The following is a 7924-nucleotide window of genomic DNA, read 5'->3' as shown; positions in this document are numbered from 1 at the left end:
CGATCTCTAACTTATTTGAATGAAGTTGGGAACTAACGTTTTCTTGTGTCGAACTACTTTCAGGAGACTATGGAAAAGGTGGATACCATTCAGAAACACCTCGTCATTGGGCAGAGTCACCAGAAAAGCTATGCAGATAATCGAATGAGGACTTTGGAGTTTATTGTTGGTGGATATATTTTTCTTAAAGTCTTTCTATACAAGAGAAAAATGTGTTTGTCAAGAGAGGAAAGTTAAATCCTCGTTACATTGGACCTTTCAAGATCATTGGGCGTGTAGACTCTATGGCATCCCACCTTGACCTAACCCTAGAATATGCTGCCCTACATGATGTTTTCCATGTCACCATTCTTAAAAAGTATCACAACAACCATTCCTATATCATTTCGTGCCTGATAGTCCCTATCAGTGTGGACATGGCCTATGAGAAATACCCTACAGAAATCATCGATCGAACATAGAAGGTCTTGCACAACAAGAATATTCCCATGGTCAAGTTGTTATGGCAACATCACACTCTCGAGGAGGTACCTAGGAAATGGAGGAAGAAATGTGGAAAAAAAATTTTGAATTATTCTAAGAACTTTTTCAAATTTGGAGAACTAAATTTTTTAAGGTGGGGGAATATAACACCTCGAACTTTTGTGATTAAACAAAAGAAACAATTTTACAATTTAAATCCTATTAGCACTTATAATGTTTGATATTTATCAAATATTTTGCCATTATATTTTCAAGAAATTAAATTAAGCAGGCAATTTGGGAAGAATGGGAGACAAAGAAACTGGAAATGGGAAAAATTCCCACAACCCGCGTCTAGGGGAACATAGCCCTTGCGCAAACACGTGCACAGTAGGGCTTCGCGCTGTTCGAAGCATGGGTACCTACGCGCAGGGCTTGCATGCAAAACCCATGGTGAGGTGCGCATTGAATTTTATGCTTTTAGCTGATGTGACTGCCCATCAAGTCTCGCAGCCATGCCGCATGGTCCCGCAGCCATGCTTTCCTTCTTCACTGTTTGGATCGCCACCACATGGCACGAATCCGACCACTAATTTTTTTTAAAATAGAGTCCCCTCCCCCAATCTTCACTACTTCCATTTTTCTAAAGCTAGAGAGGGAAAACGAAAGAGTTTTGGAGAGAGATAAAAAAGAGGAAGAGTGGAAGAATTTCAAGCTTTGCTTAGGAAATTTCTATGATATTTTCTTTGCTTCCAAAGAGCTAGATCAACTCGACACCGGTAATAATTTTTTGGTATTTCTACTTACATTTTGAAGTATTTTTTTAGTAAACTTACTTTGTCAAAATCATTAAAATGGACTACATTGCTTACTTTGTGATCCATTTCGATTTGTGCAAGATTGATGATTTATTTACGATGTTTGCTATTTTATTTTTTGATAAAATGATATGACTACAAGCTCTAGAATTAACCCTTTTTTCCTATCATTGATAACGGCAAAGAGGGTTGTTATATGAAACTCCGGTTTTAAGGAATACACCGGTTGTTAAATACAAAAATAACAGGCCGATTGGCTGAAAATGTGTTAGAGTCCTATCGGTTTCGAGATTTCCGTGTAGCAGCATGGGTTTTCTCCCTTTCAGTTGGGTTTTGCTCGAGTTTCTTCTTCCTCGAATCTCAAAAAATAATCTTTAAATGTGGAAGAAGGTAGAGGTTGTGAGTTGGAAGCTTCTCCCCCCTTGGATTACATGCAATTCATCTCAACCCTTCATCCTCAAGAGTGGCCGACAGCTTCCTGCTCCAATTCTCTTCCTTCACGCTTTTTCTTTTCTTTTATTTTTTCATGACCACGGTTTCCTTAATTTATTCTCAATTTGTGCAGATTTATGTAGCCTGTATATATCTTTATAATTATATATATCTGTATACATGTAAATATACATATATATATTACATGGCTATGATAATCTAAAACAGTAACACCTAGATTCCACTTTCTTCCCTTCTTATTTTATAATATATATATATATATGTACCATCAATTAATTAATTAATTTATATGTAGCATGGCCCTAATAATCTTACAAAATGCCAATTCATGCTTGTTGTTTTCTCTTGGGTACCCAATGCCACTTCTTCATTTCTTAATCATTTTATTCATTTTTCTCTTTTAATTTATTTGATGACCCTCTTCTTATTTCTTTTTTATATATATATATGAATGTGCGTATATTAATTTACATATAGATATATGTAACCTTAATTAATTAATTTATATATTTGTTAAATTACATATTGTATATATAATATTAAATAATTCATGTAGTCCTCTATCCTCTCTCTTCATATATATTTGTATATTATATCACCTTAATACTAATTTAATTAACTTATAATAATGTATGTATGTTTATACTTTCATTAATTAACATGTATACCTATATATTGCCTTATATTATATAATTTATAATATGAGTAATTTAGAATATTTTCTTCTTTCCATCATTTCCTTTAGTCATGGGTTAATTTGTCTTTCCTCAATTTCGGGTTCCAAACTCCAATTATTTTAGGCTCGTAAAGGATCTAAAAATGTAAATTTAGGATTTTTCATGGAACAGTTTTCTTAAACTTCTTTCTCTAAATCTAATTTTTTTTTTTTTGTGTTTATCATAATTTTTATGTACACACGCATATGTAACACCCTTATCATACACAAAGAGAGACACCAAGGAGTTTTAGGAGATTACATCTTACCTTCCACATATAAACTCAAGCCCAGTCACTTGGTTAGAGCACCATCTTTTCCTTATTTTGTTGGTGTTGCATGCATAGAATTCATTTTGCTTCTGGATATGTGGTATAGCCTTCTCATGTATGACTTTAATCATTTTAGCTCTCTATTTTGCATCTATGTTTGTAATTTCTTACAAAGGTAGCGATGATAAATTGAGTGGAGTTATGGGATTAAAATAATGAACCATCTCAAAATGCATAAACCTTGTAGAAGTATGAATACTACGATTGTATGCAAGTTCAACCATAGGTAAAAAATCTTCTCAAATTTTCAGATTTTGACTAACTACAGCCCATAATGGAGATCTTAAGGACCTACTGACCACCTCAATTTGTCCATTAGCTTGGGGGTGACATGTTGTAAAAAAATAGCAATTTAGCTCTTAATTCACCTAATAAAACTCAAAAAAATGGTTAAAGAACTTCAAATCCCTATCACTCATTATTGTCCTAGGAATGCCATGCAACCTCACAACATCCCTAAAGAAAAAATTCGTACTTTTTTTCACATCACTACTTTTATGGTATGTAATGAAGTGTGCCATTTTACTAAAATAATCCACTAAGAAAAATATGTTGCTATTAGCCCTCCTAGTCCTACACAATCCCAAAATAAAATCAATGGAAATATTTATCCAGGGTGTCGTAGTGACAAGTAAAGGTGTATAAAATTCATGAGGTAATACCCTAAATTTAGTCTACCTACATGTAATGCATTTACTATATTTTTGTTCTACATCCTTCCTCATAGTAGGCCACTAGAAGTGTTCATGCAATATGTCTAGAGTTTTTTGTTACCGCAAAGTGTCGTATAAGTTCCCCACTATATGCCTCCTGCACTAACAATTTCCTAAATGAATAGTTAGGCACACAAAGTTTACCATCCCTAAGGAGAAACCCATTATGCCTATAAAACTTCTAGAATACATGATGCTCATATGCATCATAAACATAGGAAAAATTAAAATCGTTAGCATAGATCTCTTTAATATGTTCAAATCCTAAAAACTTAAAGTTTTGAGTAGAAATCAGAGCACACTTGCAAGATTGCATCACCTATAATATTATCCTTACCTTGTTCATACCTAATAACATATGAGAATGACTCGATGAATGTGACCGACTTACTATGTTGGTTGTTGAGTTTTCCTTGGCCCTTCAAATGCTTTAGGGACTCATGATTAGTGTAGATCATGAGCTCCATTGGCAATAGCTACTGTTGTCATACCTCTAATGCTCATACCAAGGTGCACCGCTCCTCACTGTAGTTTAGTAGTGCTCTCATGAGTTTTTCACTAAAATAGGTTATCGAGCACCCTTCCTGCATCAGAACTGCTCCTATATCTATACTTAAAGTATCACACTTAAGCTCAAAAGTTTTAGTAAAAGCAAGTAATGGAAGAATAAGTGCATAAAATAACTTTAAAAAAAAAAAAGCAAAAGTAGTTTCCTGTTTTTCAACCCATACAAACTTAACATTCTCTTTAACTAATTCATTGAAAGGAGCTATAATAGAACTGAAATCCTTAATAAATCTGCGATAGAAGCTTATCAATCCATAGAAACTTCTTACTTCACTAGCTGATGTAGGCGTAGGCCATTCTCTGATTGCTTTTACCATATCGTCATCAACTTTAATGGCCTATTAATTTAAAATAAATCATTAAAAAGTTAGCTTTTCACTACAAAAGGTACGCTTCTTGGCATTGACATATAATTGTTCCTTCTAGGGACCTCTAAGACAGGCCTGATATGCTCTGATATACTGAATATGATCTTCTAATGATTTACTATAAATTGGTTTATCATTAAAGTAGACTATGATAAATTTACCAAGGAATTGTCTTAAGACATGGTTCACTAACCTCATAAAAGTATTAAGTGCACTAGATAATCCAAAAGACATAACTAACCATTCAAACAAACTATATTTAGTTTTAAAAGAAGTTTTCCATTAATCACAAGGTTTCAATCTAATGCTAAATTACTTATAGTGGTGGAAGATTGTAACACTCCGCCCATCTTTGTGCTTAATTAATTTGGAAAACCTTACTTGTTCGAGCCTTTGCCCACATTAAACTCATTTAAATTATATCGCATATTATTTATTGTAATTTGTAAAACTAATTGATTTTTAATTATTTTATTTTTATTTAATTTTATTTAGTTTTAATTTTTATTATTTAATTTTTTATTTAAATTATTTAAATTAATTTTAGAAAATTTGAAAAAATAAGAAAAACGGCAAAGCAAGAAGAAATCCCACAGGATTTTCAGAGCTACTAGCATGGGTGCTGCGCATTGTGCGCGCATGCACGTGCGCACAGCAGCCGCGGGACGTGCACACGGCACGTTTGTCGCATCCACATGCCCCCACACACGGGACGTGTGCATAACGTGCACGTCCCCTATACGCGCACGACATAGGGAGATTTTGTGCGCATCTTGTCGCACTCAAATAGGCTGTCCGTGCGTCACCTCGCGCACGGATAGGTGCTACACACTGTGCGTGCACGGATAGGCGCCACACACTGTGCGTGCACAGATAGGCGCTGCATATTGTGCTCACACCGTCAGCGTAACAAGCTTGTGCGAATAGGCCCTACACGCCTAGGGCCTACTCGCGTGCGTGATAAGAAGCCTTTGGGCCTGTGTGCTAGCCAGCAGCACGCCGACCGAGCTACTTTCGCCTCGGGTAGTGCGCTGTCATCGTTGCGGGTTGTGCGTTGCTGTCGCTTGTGGAGGAGGGCCTCTTTCCTAAGTTTTTTGTGCCGAACATCTTTTTTTCCTTTTTCTTCACCAAATTTTGCCACTTGGCATGAATACAACTGTTCTAAAATTCTATAAATAGGTCTTCCCACCCCATTCTTCCCTACACTTCCATTCTTCAATTTTTCTAAACTTAGAGAGTAATCTAGTGAAAGAAAGAGGAAAAGAAAAGAGGAATAGTGAAGGAGAAAACATCAAAGTTTTGGTAAGAAATTTAGTATTTCTTTCGACGTCTTAAGGGATATTTTTAGATAGAATAAACTTATTAAACATGATGATTGTGATTTTGCCTGCTTGTATGCCTTCGTGTTTATAGTTCAAATAAGTTGAATTGTTTTTGTTTTCAAACATGGTATGTGAATTATAGACACTTGATGATTTGCATGTAATAAAATATAATATGAAGGCGGTATTATTGTCTGGTAAAAATAAAAAAAAAAAGAAAAAGAAAGAGAAAAGTGGAATGAAGTATGAATGGTTCGAAATACATATTTGTATGGACATGTATATTGCATCAAGTGTCTAGTTAGGTTTTTTTATCTCTGAGGGTATCTATTTCCCGGAGCCCCTCTGGGTATCTATTTTTTCCACCCGCATTTGGTCTAAAAAGACGTAAGAGAACCGTTTGTAGTGGATAACAGCGTACTATCTGACGAGAGTGGTAACTTGAATATCTGTTAGGGGTCACCCTTAGCTAAGTACTATCGTGACTCTAGATATATGATAGGGCCACTATAGTTGGTACGACCGTGATCATAGATCACACCATGATTTGGCTAGCCAGAAATGGGCCTGAGCAAATTATTTTATCTGTATATGATCTAGTCATTTCACTTGGGTAGTTGAAAATTTGTGTTTGCCTTAAAAATGGAAGTTGTAATGATGTTGCAAAGCATAACACGAAAATCTAAGCATTTTATGATTTATTTGATTTTTTTTATTATCTAGCATGATGTATGTTTGGTTTGTTTATATTAATGTACTATTTTTTTAATAAATAAATTATTTTCATAATGCAAGTTCGGTCTATGAGGTGGCCAAATGGTAAGGTTTTAAGTAAAATAATTCACCTTTAAAACTTTACAATGTTAATTTAATATTATTTTTCTTACTGAGCATATGGAACTCACTCTTTCCACCCTAGATGAGGAAGAAAATGAGGAACTGCAGGTTGACCTACCCTTGGAAGTCTATGAGGATCCCGTGGATCCATAGAATTTGAGTGCATAATTACTCTTGCACTCTTATGAGTCCAATAACATAGTAAAAGAAGTGGCATTCTTTTGTATTTTATTTTTTTTTTATATTTTATTGCCACTTCAAACCTCAGTTATATATATGTAATTGGAATTCAGGTATATATTTGTAAGGAATTTTTATTAATAGTTTTGCTGCATAAAATTTTATCACGCACTCGTTTTTCTGAATTTATATCTGACATTTATTTTCCTTAATTAGCATCTGAGAGGTCACAAAGATCATCCGGTATCTCCTCTAAATAGACCTCTTTAAATTCTTGAAAAATTGAGAAAAAAACGTTTGTAAAAAAAGAGTTAAGGTCATATAAATTAAAAAAAGAGTTAAGGTCATATAAATTAAAAAAAGTTTTATACCAAAATAGAATTAGACTTTTTTTCTCACATATCGCTTGCCTCACTTCTCTCTCACATAAAGACACCCTTTTCTAATCTCTCTTACACTCTTTTAGTGGGCCATTTTTATTTTTCTTTTGGACCTCTTTTCACTCATTGTTCCATTCTTGTTATTTTTATGGAATCTTTTGCACTTAGTGAACTATTTTTATTATTTTTTGGCCTATTTTTCTACTAGTGGGCTATTTTTTTTTTCTTTTAAGCCTTTTTTTCTTTCTTTTTCTTTCTTTTTTTACTTTTTTGTTTCTTTTCCTTTTGTGAATATTCATGAAAGAATTTTTTTTATTTTAATTTGATTTCTATATACCTCTTTTGGTTATAGAGGTTTGAGAATGTGCTTAAAACTATCTAAATGTAAAGTATAATAATTTTTAAATTCGTCATGATGTACCTATTTATCATATTGCCATGGTCGCCCAAGTAGAATATGAGTTGTTTAAAGAAAAGACATTCAAGGTGAGTTTCAACTAAAGAATTCCTTCTTAGCCAAAATCCAATTTTAAGTGTTCTACTTAATTTAATTCTTCTTTAATTTTAAACTCTACAATATAATGAATAAAATACAAGGAGGATCAAGTTAAGATGATATGAAGTACTTTAACTCAACTTGGATGCAAGAATCAAACTAAGAGAGGAAAAGAGTTATCCATTTTAATTTTGAAATCTTTTAATTATTACTTTTATTAAGATAAGTTTAAGAGTTTGAATTAAATTCAAGAGTTTTTTTCATTTAGAATTAATTCAGGA

General features: G+C 33.5%; 1 long non-coding RNA gene across 1 annotated transcript; it reads left to right on the top strand.

The window, feature by feature from the left end:
• The first annotated feature begins 905 nt into the window (after positions 1-905).
• LOC148241979 (uncharacterized) lies at positions 906-6934 on the top strand. The gene is made up of 2 exons (XR_015814053.1): positions 906-1241; positions 6670-6934. It is a non-coding gene; the product is annotated as an uncharacterized LOC148241979 (long non-coding RNA).
• Positions 6935-7924: the final 990 nt, after the last annotated feature.

The sequence above is a fragment of the Carica papaya genome, chromosome 8 (genome assembly GCF_054855325.1).
Source record: "Carica papaya isolate Zhongbai chromosome 8, ASM5485532v1, whole genome shotgun sequence".
In the NCBI taxonomy this organism is placed as follows: Eukaryota; Viridiplantae; Streptophyta; class Magnoliopsida; order Brassicales; family Caricaceae; genus Carica; species Carica papaya.
Note: the sequence above shows the minus strand (reverse complement) of the source record. Positions and strands in the feature narration are given on the sequence as shown.